The following is a 13,797-nucleotide window of genomic DNA, read 5'->3' as shown; positions in this document are numbered from 1 at the left end:
AATATTGTACTACATTTACCGCAATACATTTTTTTGCACGAACAACTGTATGTTACACTTTCAAGAGGGATATCAAGATCGACAACAAGACTTCTGGTTAAGACAGAGTAACTAACGCATTAGGAGGAAACATACACAAAAAATTATTGTCCACAAAAACGTGTTCGTTAAGATACCATCATATTAAATACTTTTAAACTATAATATATAATTATCTAACTTACTTGACAAAATTGATCGTTTGTGTAAGTTTTGATGATGTCCTTTTTGTTTTAAAGTCATGTATTATGCTAATGTAATAATGTTTTTCGATATTTAAATGATTGTTGTTTTATTATACATAAAATTTCTCTCATTAATTAAATGTTATTGTTCCTTCATATAAATAAATGTTTAAATCATCACGTGTCATTATTAACGTGCAACGCACGTTCATAGATACTAGTATATATATAATTATATATATTAAGTTAGCAAGAGCGATAAATATATATATATACTAGTCATGGGCAAAGCCTGTGCTAAGCACGAGCCCGAGCCCAACTTAAATACACTGATTGTGCTTATTCCATCGTAAGTAGTTTCGTGCTAGTTGCTTATCCTTCTTACATCATAACATTATGACCCTTTCCTCTCATTCAATGCCTTTTTTTTCGCATTCAACCAGTAAGTATAATAGCAGTATATTGTTATGCAACAAAGAGTAATCAATGAAAATTCCAGCGCCAAAATATTTTCAGGTCCAAATTTTGAATGCACACTGATACAATTTATTCTAAATCTTTCCGCCGCCATCTCTCCACAAAATTTGAGCAGTGCTCCACAAGTATGGACAAAGATTCAAACAGATCAAAGCAAAGATATCATTTCTCCATGCAAACAAAGAGCTTGGAAAGAAACAGAATCTGCAATAAGCAAAACTGATTAGAAGAGGGATATTATTAGTGCAAATATATGTAATTCATTTCAATGACCTTAAAATAATTTATTTTCCCTACTTTTGAAGGTCAAGAACTCTTTCCAGTAGGTAAGAGTTGTGTAAAGGCCAACTCTTTACATTGGTTAGTATTCGAATTTGAAGCATTGGAGATCGAGTGATAGAAACGAAATTCAGCAAGAACAAATGAAATGGCAGCCAAAGTCAATCTGACCAATCCATGCATAAACAAGAAGTGTATAACGTTCTTCACCAAACGATGTCTTAAATTCTCTCCTATGATACACCTATTGGGTACTTGATGGAAGACTGTAAGGAATGGAGACAAAGAGGGTGTAAGAGAATCGCCAAAATAGCTCTACTGGCAGTTATCCATTTATTATAAAGAGTCCTGATCTCTGTGTAACGGTCATTAACCTTATCCAGCACATAAATTGGAATTACCTAAAACTGCAGAAGCCCAGTAGGCAAGAAAATTACTTCAAATGGATGTACCTTCCTTCCTTGCTAATAGCAAAAAGTAACATCATATATCTACCAGAGTTTCGTTGTTCCTTCGAATTTATTTGCTAATAAATATATTCTCATTTTATCCTTATTTCTGTTCTTCTTTTGTTTTCTTTCCTCTTGCAGCTCCTCAAGAATATCACTTATTAGCAGATGTCGACTTACCTTCTTGGTCATCTCAACATGCAACTTATCAAAATCAGAGTTGCCTCTAACAGCCCTAGCTAGAGCGTCTGGGATTTCCGAATGACCGTACCGAGGAATTCTACTGTACTCCGTGCAACTATAATTATTGATCTTGCATAGTCTATCCAAAGGTTCAAGCCAGATATACTAACTCCATGAACAACCAAATTGAGCAATAATTCAGTAGAACAAGAAAGAATTGCAGTAGCCATGATGGCAGTACTATACCAATTTTCAGATCTCAAGAATATTCTCTCACCATAAAAAAACAAGTAGTAGTAGTAGTAAAAAACAGCTAATTCTCACACTCTCCTCGTCCTTCCTCCCTACTGCGCTTTGAGAACTCTCTCGGGCAATAAGAAAAAGCTTTGCTTTCGGCACCTCCTATTCATCACTATCACCATCAACACTTTTCTCTACCTCCCACCACATACGATCTCGCGCACTTTAATCACAAAGGCTTTTATAAAAACAAATACAAAATATTTTGATTTTAATTTCTAAATAAATATTCCCCAGTTTGCTAGAAAAACAATGAAGTTTAATCATTAAAAAGACATGAAAGAGTGACATATTTCCATTCTATTAGACGTAGTGAAGATCCAATAAATTAGAAATTGAAAATATTAGTCGATTCCAAATTTCAACTATTAATTTTCTCGAGTCAATTATTCTTAGCATGTCAGTCCTAACCGTTGTTTTGCAAGAAAAATAAAACACAAAAAACATGGTTACTTCAAACCCTTCAATAAAATTTACTTTTTCTGATAAAGTTCCTTCACAGAAAATTATGACAAAAATTTATTTAAAAGCTTCATGTCTCAACGAAAGCATATAAATCAGAAAATTGATCATCTTCATATAACTAATCAACATCCTTCTAGCTAGAAACCAGCTTCTAAATTCACCTGGAAAATTAGTTTTATGATTACTTCCGAAACTAATTCAACATCTTTCTGAAAAAATGAAATTAATGCCACAAATGATTTTGCTAACCGAATGGGTAATTTTAGTAACACAAATGATATTTTTTGAGAAGATCACGAATTATTTTATTCTACAATGTGGACATAATAATATGTATGGACACCAATTCCCCCTCCCCCTCCCCCAAACTCCCACCCCAATGCCCAAACTTCATATGTGAAATTCACATAAGCACATGGGAGGATGTAGCATTGTGAAGGAAGATTAACACCCAAGTAATTGTATCAAAGAACATAATGGCAAAAAGAATGGACACACACACCTCATACCAAAGGTCTCATCCAGGTAAACATCAAAAGTTATGCAGTTTTATAATTTCAGCTAATTATGACACCAAATGCTGAATTTGTTGATATGCAGTGTAACAGCAACTATACCTCAATCCGAAGTTACTTGTGGTCTGATTCTGCAATTTATCAAGTAAAAAGATGCTACAACTTTTCACGTCAAAGTTGAAATAGAAGGTTACCTGCTGAGAAAAAATACAAAAATGTGGAGATAACATGTACTCCGAGTGAGAAAGTTTTGAACTTTTAACTAACCTGAGCTCTCATTATGACAAAGTTTTAATCGTTTATCATTTAGTCGAATATATGCAGTGGAGACTTCACTTTCCTTTTTCCTTAAATGTTGAAGCAGTAGCCCACTTGAAGTAACTACAGTTTGATTCAGAATTTGATGTAGGTCCCTGGAAGAGAATATAGATTTTAAAGAGAATTTAGCAAGATAGAAGGATTAAAATACAACTTCCTATTAGAGACAAATTCTACCATTTTGGGGGCTGCTACATGAAAAGACTTGATAAGACAACCACTCATTCATATTGCGGAAAACATAATGAGTGCAAGCCATAGAAAATATAGTTTTTAAATAAAAAGATGATATCCAGTTAAACAAATTGGAAAAAAATGCAAGTCTCGGAATCAGCTCAAGAGTATTTTCCTATGAAACAGAACGAAACACCAAAATTATTATACTGAGAAAAGCCCTCATCCTTTTCATTTTGATAAGTAAAGAAGTAACTTTAGTCAACAGTACCGAGAAAGTGCAAAAATAATTCTTTTCTTTACAACGATGAGAGAGCAAGAAATTACACTGAAACTCCTGTAGCTAAGTAAAGAAGTCCTTATACAAGTATCCAGATTATGTCCGTTATATAATTTATCTATTAACCCAAATATTGTGAATATCCCTCGTCAGGCACAAGCGCTATCTTTTGCATTAATAGTAAATATTGACTGGGAGAAGGGGATTGATCCTGTAGTCAAAGCAACAACGCACGGACAAGCTAAATGAACTCTCTTAATTATAGTGCAGCGTATGCCAATGCTATTTTCAATTGGAATCCAGGAAACAATTGTACACATATTTTGTCTTTTTTATTTCAGAATACTGATATTTCACTCGGCGCGCTAGTAAGAAATTAGATATAGTAAATTAAATCTCTAAACTAATCTCAACAAACACCCCAACATGTTATGTAGTCATTGAACAACTTAGAACTCAAGAAACAGGAAGCAATGTAGTTTTATGATAATTTAGCATTCAAGTCACAACTTTAAAAAACACCAACTAACAAAACAAGTATGATGACTATGTCGTACCAATATAACTAAAGACTTACCATACTTACCAATAGAAAAGAAGGATAAAACCCCTATAGGTAGGACGACAAAGAGGTCATAGAGAAGTGAACGGATCCTTATAGTAATATTAAGGTGAAATTGGTCGTAAATTTGAAGATATAAGAACCAAACATGACTTGTAAAGAAAATGGAAGCTACAGACCGGAAAAACTCGCACTTACTGTTGGATAGTCCAATTGTTCCCTAATAGTAATTCCACTTTGCAATGCCTTAAAAAACTTTAATTGTTGCACATCAATTTTCGTCTTCTTCTTTTTTCACACGAAGCAGGGGTTGAATCAGTCGTCGTGGTCACCAATCTTTCTTCAGTTCAAGAGTTACGCCAGTAGCGAAATTGGACTCCAAATCATTTAAACAAAACTTATAAGAACTGAGCTCAGAGAAGAAAACCAATAACCCAAAATCCAGATTTAATGAAACTAAACGGTAAAGGAAGAAAATGAAGGGAGAATAAACAGCTCTCGCTTAGAGCTAGTAAGGTGCATTTCCAAAGAAAGAACAACATTACCTCAAGCAAAAACTTTTCATCCTTGTAGGGAAACCTAGGCTTGAAGTGTCACCTAAATATCATAATTTGACACATACTAATGGTCAGAAAAAAGGATTTTGATACTTCAACGTTCTCTAGAACAGATTAATTTTGCAGTAATTAGTTTGTACCAAAAGAGAACACTGACAAAATGCCATGAGAGGATTTTGGTCAATAATTTTCTCAAGCAAACGTCATTAGAGAAATAATCAGAAGAGACATCAAATAACAATTGACCCAAATACTGTCACATATGTAAGAATCTAGCAAAATTTTAGCCTCAGATAATTGAAGTAAGAAAAGATTACTTGGAGAAAAAACTTACCACAACAGAGAGCTAAACTTGAGACAAATTAGACGAAATAAACAAAGAGTCCGTTTGGATTAGCAGATTGTAAATAGCTGATATGCTTCTAGTGCTGAAAAGTTTTTTTAAATGCTGAAACTGATTTTTAAAATAAGCATTTACGTGTTTGGATAGAAGTGTTGAAACTGATAATAAGCAGTTGATGTGTTTGATTAAAAAATGCTGATAAGCTATTCTTTTGTTAAAATGACTAAAATACCCTAGAATCTTTTTCAAAAGATTATAAATTAAAAATTTCTTTGTAAAGAAAAGAATTAATAATGAATATGGAATGAAAAGAAAGTTAAGAAATTTATTTTGAAAAAAGTATTTTGTGAATTAGAAAATATTATTAAGGATAAACTAGTAAAAGTGTTGGTCAAACTAAAAGTGCTTATAAGTTGAAAAGCCATAAGTTGGCTTATGACTTATGGCTGATTTTAGCTTATAAGCACTTGGCTTATAAACACTTTGAGTGTTTACCAAACGCGTAGATAAATCAAAAAGTGCTTATAAGTCAGTTTTACCAACTTACCCTCAAAATCTTAATCTACAAATTGAATAAACTTTGAACAGAATCCAGTATTCCCTAATCTAGTGATGGAAACTTGGATATAGGAGAAAAGAAGGTGAATTTGGGTAAAAGAGTGGGACTTGTAGTGAGAGACACGTGTTTGGTTTTCAGGTCTGAAAGACACGCTTTGAATTTAGCCATAAAGATGTTTATATCTACTGAAATGCCCTTTCACTTATTATACAGGGTAAATACGTGCCCAAAAAGTGCATCAAGTGTAGCATGAGTACGTAAATCAACGCGTACCCAGTAAGTATCTAACGTAACTCCAGAGAAGTAGTGACGAGGGGTCGACATCAACACTTACTAGTGGTCCAATACATCAAGTACAACCGAAAGTAAACAAGTATGAGGCATGGTAAAAATAGCGTAAACAAAGTTAAGCACGTGGTACGATCCTCCTCTAAACAGTAAACGCAAGCCCTCAATTATCGGTCACCTCCTCAACCGGAGTATATATGGAAAATGGTACCCACCAGATGGATCGTCACTAACTCAAATCAGAAAAACTCACGGATATAATGGCTTCTTGCCAAATATTACGCACGATGCTGCCGAGGCGAACGACCCGATCCCATAAGAGTATTTATAGAAATGCCGAGGCGTACGTCCCGATCACATAATGATATGTGCACTACCGAGGGTCGAACGACACAAACCATAGATGCATCTATTATACTGCCGAGGTGAACGACCCGCTCCCATGAGAATATGAAGCTTTAATGGGTCCTTGACCCCACTCACGAAGATACGTGTGAGTTATGAAATGAAAAGAAGCTTTTAAATGAAAATGCACAACGCGCGAGAATTTCGTAAGGGAAAACACAATTATTTCGCGGATAATCAAGTAGCTCGTCAAATCTTTACAATGGCGAGTCTATCACTCTACGCAAGCCTAGTCTCAGGTCGCAACGCGAAATAAGGGAATTATATAGGCAAAGATAACTCAAATAATACAATTAAAGCATGACGTGAACCTAAGTCTACCCGGACATAATCAGGAACTCTAGCATACGCACGGACACTCGTCACCTCATACGTGCGCAGCTCCCACAACATGTAGCATACAACAAGAACATCACTTACAGGGTAAATTCCCCCTCACATGGTTAAACAGGAGACTTACCTCGCTCTGAAGTTCCATAACCGGCTCCAACACCATTCTAACACCTCAAATCGATGCCCTTCACTCCAAAGCTAGTCAAACAATGTGCAAACCAATAAAAATATACTTTAATACTCATAATAAATCAATTTATAATAATTCCCAACTTTGCTCGAAAAGTCAATAAAATCAACCCTTGGGCCCACATGCCCCGATTCTGAAAATTTCGAAGATAAACTTTACCCATAACACCACGAACTCAAATATATAATTTATTCCAAATTTCATGTCCAATTTCGTGGTCAAAATCCAAAAATATAAAATTCTAGGTTTCTTTTAAAATCCCACAATTTCCATAAATTTTTATGTATAAATTCATATATAACTCATGTATTTAACTCACAATAGATGGGAATAGCTTACCTCACAATTAATGACAAAAATATCCTTTTCAAGAACCCCAAAAATCGTCCAACCAAGTGAAAAATGAGTGAAATGGGCAAAAACCCTACTTAAAACCATTCTGCCCAGGCCCGTTCTTCTTCGCGATCGCGAAAATCCCCTCGCGATCGCGAAAGCCAACAACTAGCTTCCCAAAATTCTCAATCGCGGGCGCGAACATCCACACGCGATCGCGAAGCTTTACCTCCCAAAACTACGTGTTCGCGAACCAAAAGTCGCGTTCGCATAAGGCAAAATTCCTGGTCCATCATTCCTTCTCCGCGATCGCGGTTCCCAAGTCGTTATTCCGTATCACAAACCCGCAGACCCCCAAATTCCTTCTTCGCGATCATGTACTTAACCTCGCGATCGCGATGCACAACACCAGCACCATCAACCATGTAATGACCCGGTCAGTCATTTCAAGAGTTGTAGCCCCATTTCTCTATTTACTATACATTTCGTACTTTATAGTTGTTATGTGACTTGCCGGGGTAGTCGAGTACGGAGTAATTTCAGAATGAAATGAGACACTTAGTCTCAATGTTAGAAGCTTAAGTTGAAAAAGTTGATCGGATATTGACTTATGGGTAAATGACTCCGAAAATGGAGTTTTGATGGCTCTGTTAGCTCAGTTGGGTGATTTTGGACTTAGGAGCGTGTCCGGATTGTGATTTGGAGATCCGTAGTTGAATTAGGCTTGAAATGGCAAAAGTTAAAAATTTGGAAAGTTTGACCGGGGGTGGACTTTTTGATATCGGGATCATATTGGAATTCTGGAAGTTGGAGTAGGTCCGTAATGTCAAATGTGACTTGTGTGCAAAATTTGGGGTCAATCGGACGTGATTTGATAGGTTTCGACGTCGTTTTGTAGAAGTTGAATTTCTTTAGTTTCAATAGGCTTGAATTGGGGTGCGATTCGTGTTTTTGAAGTTGTTTGATGTAATTTGAGGGCTCGACTAAGTTCATATGAGATTTTAGGACTTGTTGGTATGATTTGTTGAGCTCTCGGGAGCCTCGGGTTGATTTCGGATGGTTAACGGATCAAAAATGGGACTTAGTGCATTGCTGAAGCTGGAGCTCTTCTGGTGTGATCGCACCTGCAAGAGGTTAGCCTCATGTGCGATATCGCAGAGGTGGCTGGATTTACGCAATAGCGGAGCTGGCCTGGGAAGGGCACAGGTGCGAGGGGTTAACCGCATCTGCGAGCCCGCAGGTGCGAGCGAGGCTCCGCATATGCGGAGTTGAGGGAAAGGTCTTTTCCGCAAAAATGGATAGAAGGCCGCAGAAGTGCCTACGCAGGTGCGGAACCTGGAGCGCATATGCTGGCCTGGATGATTTAAGTGACTTCCGCAGAAGCGGTTCTGCACGTGCGAAAAGCCTGGGCAAAATATTTAAAAACAAGGGTTCACGATTTTGGCTTCATTTTAACATTTTGAGCTCGGATTTTGGTGATTCTTGAGAGGATTTTCGAGGTGATTCTTGAGGTAAGTCCCTTGTGATCGTTTTTGATCAATAATCTTGTTTCCCCATTGATATTTTCCCCCTAGTTGGTGTGTATTTAAGGTGTAAATTGGGGGTTTGAGGCTAGGGATTTGGAGAGTTTGATTTGGGGATTTGGGTGACGATTTGGTGTAGAATTTTGATAAATTTGGTATTGTTGAACTCGTAGTTGAATGGGATTTCAGGTTTTATGATTTTTGTCATATTTCGAGACGTGGGCTCGGGGACAGAATTTGAGCCGAATTTTGACTTTTGATTAATAACTTCATATTTTCTTGTGGAATTGATTCCTTTAGCCTGTGTTGATTGTATTGTACTGCTTGTGGCTAGATTAGGATCATTTGGAGGCCGATTTGTGAGGCAAAGATGTATTGGAGTAGAGATTTGCTCGGATTGAGGTAAGTAACACTTCTAAACTTGGCTCTGAGGGTTAGAAGCCCCGAATTATGTGTTATATAATTGGTGTTGAGGTGACGCGAATGCCAAGTGACGGGCGTGCACCGTGAGAACTGTGACTTGGTCGATTCCATGAAACTGTATAGTGGATTTATCTTGTTGATATCCGTGTTTTCATCATGTGTTAAAGTAATTGAGCTATCAATCGTGCTAGAGATCATGTCTAGGCTATGTGATGATAGTGTTAGGGCCCATAGTGGTCATTTCTTGTTGTTGAGTTATTGATTTCATTGAAATTTCGTACTCAGTCATATTCATTTGTTACATGTCATATCTCAGTCTATGTTTCTATTCATTGATACATCATATCATTATTTTTGGGCTAGTTTCAAGGCATTGTGAGCCCGTGAGAGAGAGACCGGAGAGTTTGATGATTGGGTGAGGTCGTGGGCCTAATTATGAGTGACATTTATGGGATCGGGCTGCACGTCGCAATGAGTTTTACTGATTTATGAAAGCGCTTGGGGTGAAGGAGCCCCTCCAGAGTCTGCATACACCCCAGTGAGCGCGGTGGATTGATAATGAAGGATAGATCTTCCATGGACATGGATCTTGTCCGAAGCATTTATACCTAGGGATGAATCTTCCCCATGCGCTGGATTGACCCTACCGAATACTTAGTGATTGACTGTCAATTGATGTATATATATTTCCGGGATGGATCTTCCTTGGGCCGGATTGGCAATATATAGTACTAAGTGATTGAGCATTTCGAGAGCATGAGCATACGAGGCTTTCAGTATGGTGCATCACATACAACATGTGCATTGGCATGTAGAAGTAGAGAAGTTATATCCTTCATATCATTCAGAATTAATCTATTTTACTGGTATTGAGTTTAACTGTTGAATTTGAAAGCATATCTGCGTTTCTGCACTATTATTTCTATATTGAACTGTACCGGCTGAGTCCGTCACTACTTTCAGTCCAAAGGTTAGATTTGTTACTTATTGAGTTGGTTGTACTCACGCTACAGCATGCACCTCGTGTGCAAATTCAGGTGCTTCCGGCCATGGCGGCTGCTGAGTTGTGGAGTCAGGATTTTCGGAGATTATCGAGGTAGTTGTATGGCGTTCGCATACCTTGGCTCTCCTTCATTATCTTCATTTATATTTCATTCCTTATTCCCTAGACGTTGTATTAGACTATAACCTTGTATAGATGCTCATGTACTCGGTGACACCCCGTTTTTGGGAGTGATTTGTATTGAGTTGCGAATTTTATTCTGTTTTTAAAAGGTTTTCCTTAAATTTAACTGCTTCCGTATTTTTCAAAGCTTTTTTTGTGTTGAAATAGTTGAGTAGTTGGCTTGCCTAGTTCCACGATAGGCGCCATCACTACGGTTTGGTTTTGGGTCATGACAAGTTGCTATCAGAGCCTAGGTTACATAGATCTCACGAGTAATGAGCATGTGTAGTAGAGTCTTGCGGATCGATACGGAGATGTCTGTACTTATCTTCGAGAGGCTGCCGAACCCTTAGGAAACTTCATATGCTTGTATTTTTGTCATACGGATTTGTTAATTCTGGTAACTAAACTTCTGTATTCTATTCTCTCACAGATGGTGAGGACACGTGCTATTGGGCAGGACGGGCAGCCACCAGTACCACCAGCTAGGGCCGCAAGAGGCTGAGGTCACGGTAGGGGCAGAGGTGTAGCTCATACAGCAGCTAGGGCAGCACGTGTAGATCCGCCAATTGCTCCAACTCAGGAGCAGGTTCTAGATGTAGCTGAGCCGGTGGGGCTAGCTCAGGCACCAGTTGTGCCCATTGTGATTCCAGGCCTTCAGGAGACTTTGGCCCAGATATTGACTATTTGCACTGGCCTTGCTCAAGTGGTTTCGGCTCAGGCCACACCAGCCACTTCCCAGGAAGGGGGAGGTACTCATACCTCGCTGCCCGTACTCCAGATAAGGTGATGCAGGGACTTTAAATACCGGGGGAACTACCAGCCCAGCCGGTTGTAGCTGCTCAGGCCCATGTGGTCCCCGTTATGGCTGATGATGAGCAGCGGAGACTTGAGAGGTTTGGGAGGCTCCAGCCTCCATCTTTCAGTGGGGCAGAGTCGGAGGATGCCCAGGGTTTCTTGGATAATTGCTAACGGATGCTTCGCACAGCTGTTATTCTAGAGACCAGTGGGGTCTCGTTCACTACTTTTCAGTTCACTAGGGTTGCCTTCAGATGGTGGGAGGCTTATGAGAGACGCAGTCAGTCGATGCAGCACCACTTACATAGCAGGAGTTATCCGTTCTCTTCTTGGAGAAGTTCGTACCGCTGTCTCATAGAGAGGTGTTATGCAGACAGTTTGAGCAGCTATGTTAGGATGGCCTATCTGTGATGAAGTACGAGATGAGGTTTTCTAAGTTGGCCCGTCATGTAGTTTAGTTGATTCCTACTGATAGAGAGAGGATTAGGAGGTTCATTGAAGGCCTCACATATCAGTTGTGGTTGCTTATTGCTACGGAGAGGGTGTATGGTTCTACTTTTGATGAAGTTATTGATATTGCTCGGCAGATAAAGATTGTCTGCAGCTAGGAGCGGGGTTAGAGGGAGGACAAGAGGCCTCGTAGCTCGGGTGGTTTCAGTGGTGCTCCTTCTAGGGGTCAGTTTTACCATGGCAAGGGTCGTCCGTATAGGCACGCTCAGACAGCTCGTCCACTTCACCATGGTGCAGCATCTAGCCATGGTTCATACAGTTCTCATCAGGGTCAGTCATCTCTCAGTTCCCTTCCAGCTCAGAGTTTATCTCGTGCACCATCATCTCAGGGTTCATCTATGCCGGGTCCTTCTGATAGTTATTCTGGTTCTCGGGGTCCGTCTTAGTACTTTTTGCCATTCACATGGAGAGGTTGTTTTGAGTGTGGATATTTGGGTCACATCAAGAGGCATTGTCCCCGCCTTTCTGGAGGTCCATCTCAGCAAAGGAGTTAGGCTACGACTTCAACACCAGCTACTTCACCACCCGCCCAGCCAGCTCGGGTGGGGCTTAGGAAGCTAGGGGTCGCCCTAGAGAGGGAGGCCGATTAGGTGGAGGCCAAACCCAATCCTATGCTCTTCCTTCTAGACCAGATGTCATTGCTTCAGACACTGTGATCACATGTATTGTCTCAGTATGCCACAGGGATGCTTCTGTATTATTTGACCATGGTTCTACTTATTCGTATGTCTTATTGTATTTTGCTCATTATCTGGATATGCCCCGTGAGCCCTTAGTTTCATATGTTCATATATCTACGTCGTTGGGCGATACTATTATTGTGGACTGTGTATACCGATCGTGTGTAGTGACTATTGGGGGATTGGAGACTAGAGCTGATCTCTTGCTACTTAGTATGGTCGATTTCGATGTGATCTTGGGTATGGATTGGTTGTCTCCATGTCATTCTATTTTGGATAATCACACTAAGACTGTGACGTTGGCGATGCCGGGGTTGCCAAAGATCGAGTTGAGAGGTTCCCTAGACTATGTTCCCGGCAGAGTGATTTCGTATTTAAAGGCCCAGCGGATGGTTGGGAAGGGTTGTTTATCTTATTTGGCCTTTGTGAGGGATATTGGTGTTGATACCCCTACTATTGATTCTATTCCGTTGGTGCGAGATTTTCTAGAGGTGTTTCCTGCAGACCTGCCGGGCATGTCGTTCGATAGGGATATTGACTTTGGCATTGATTTGGTGCCGGGCACTCAACCCATTTCTATTCCACCGTATCATATGGCACCAGCTGAGTTGAAGGAAATAAAGGAGCGGCTTCAGGAACTCCTTGATAAGGGGTTTATTAGGCCTAGTGTGTCACCTTCGAGTCACGCCCCAACCTCGGGAGGCGCGACCGGCGCTCAACCGAGTGAACCCGGCCGAGCAAGCCTATTAGATACTTTCTACCCAGCTCGCCCATGATAAGAGAAGGCATGTTTTTATTATCTAAACAGTAGAAGGACCATATGCACAGACATTACTAAACCATTTCATTTTGCTACTTCCTTTTAAGTTTCAAAAGGCATACATTTTGTGATTTAGTGGAACAAATATCCAAAATACAACATAATCCGTTTGACCTTTCTAGCACCCATGTACAACCCATATAGTGTCTACGGAGCCTCTAAAGATATAAAAGAGAGTCAAGATGGTGCCGGCAACAAGGCCCCGGCTATACCTCAAAAGTGACCACAATATAAACAAAAGGTACAATACATGACCCGGAATGAAATGGGGCTCACCGAGTCCGCTGAGAAGAGGATACAACACTATCTGTGATCAACAATGTCTGTTATGCAACCACATGCATCTATTTAAAGATGCAACGCCCCCGGCAAAAGGGACGTTAGTACTATCGAATAGTACTAGTATGTAAAGCTAAACACCAACTCAATAGAATGAATAATAATACAAGAGGAACAATCAAGAATTCGATAAGGGCTTCAAATAATATAGAAACAACAATGTTAAGGATCATATACATTTTCAAGTCAATTTTCGTATTATTAGGTTAGGTGACCTTTAGTACCGATATTCCACAACATAATACCTTCGTATTCTTACACGGAGTCAGATCTCGGCTCAATCGGCTAAGCCATCTCATTTGAGA

General features: G+C 39.4%; 1 long non-coding RNA gene across 4 annotated transcripts; it reads right to left on the bottom strand.

Moving 5' to 3' along the window:
* Positions 1-634: 634 nt before the first annotated feature.
* Positions 635-5,111, bottom strand: LOC138896426 (uncharacterized). 4 transcript variants are annotated; one of them, XR_011409522.1, is made up of 3 exons: positions 4,425-5,111; positions 2,995-3,305; positions 635-905 (listed from the first exon to the last, which is right to left on the bottom strand). It is a non-coding gene; the product is annotated as an uncharacterized lncRNA (long non-coding RNA). The 4 variants fall into 4 exon arrangements; XR_011409523.1 differs by lacking the exon at positions 635-905 and adding an exon at positions 1,862-2,538; XR_011409524.1 differs by lacking the exon at positions 635-905 and having other exon boundaries at positions 1,862-3,305; positions 4,419-5,111.
* Between the last annotated feature and the right edge of the window lie 8,686 nt (positions 5,112-13,797).

The sequence above is a fragment of the Nicotiana tomentosiformis genome, chromosome 7 (genome assembly GCF_000390325.3).
Source record: "Nicotiana tomentosiformis chromosome 7, ASM39032v3, whole genome shotgun sequence".
NCBI classification, from domain to species: domain Eukaryota; kingdom Viridiplantae; phylum Streptophyta; class Magnoliopsida; order Solanales; family Solanaceae; genus Nicotiana; species Nicotiana tomentosiformis.
This window is presented reverse-complemented; position numbering and strand designations above follow the sequence as displayed.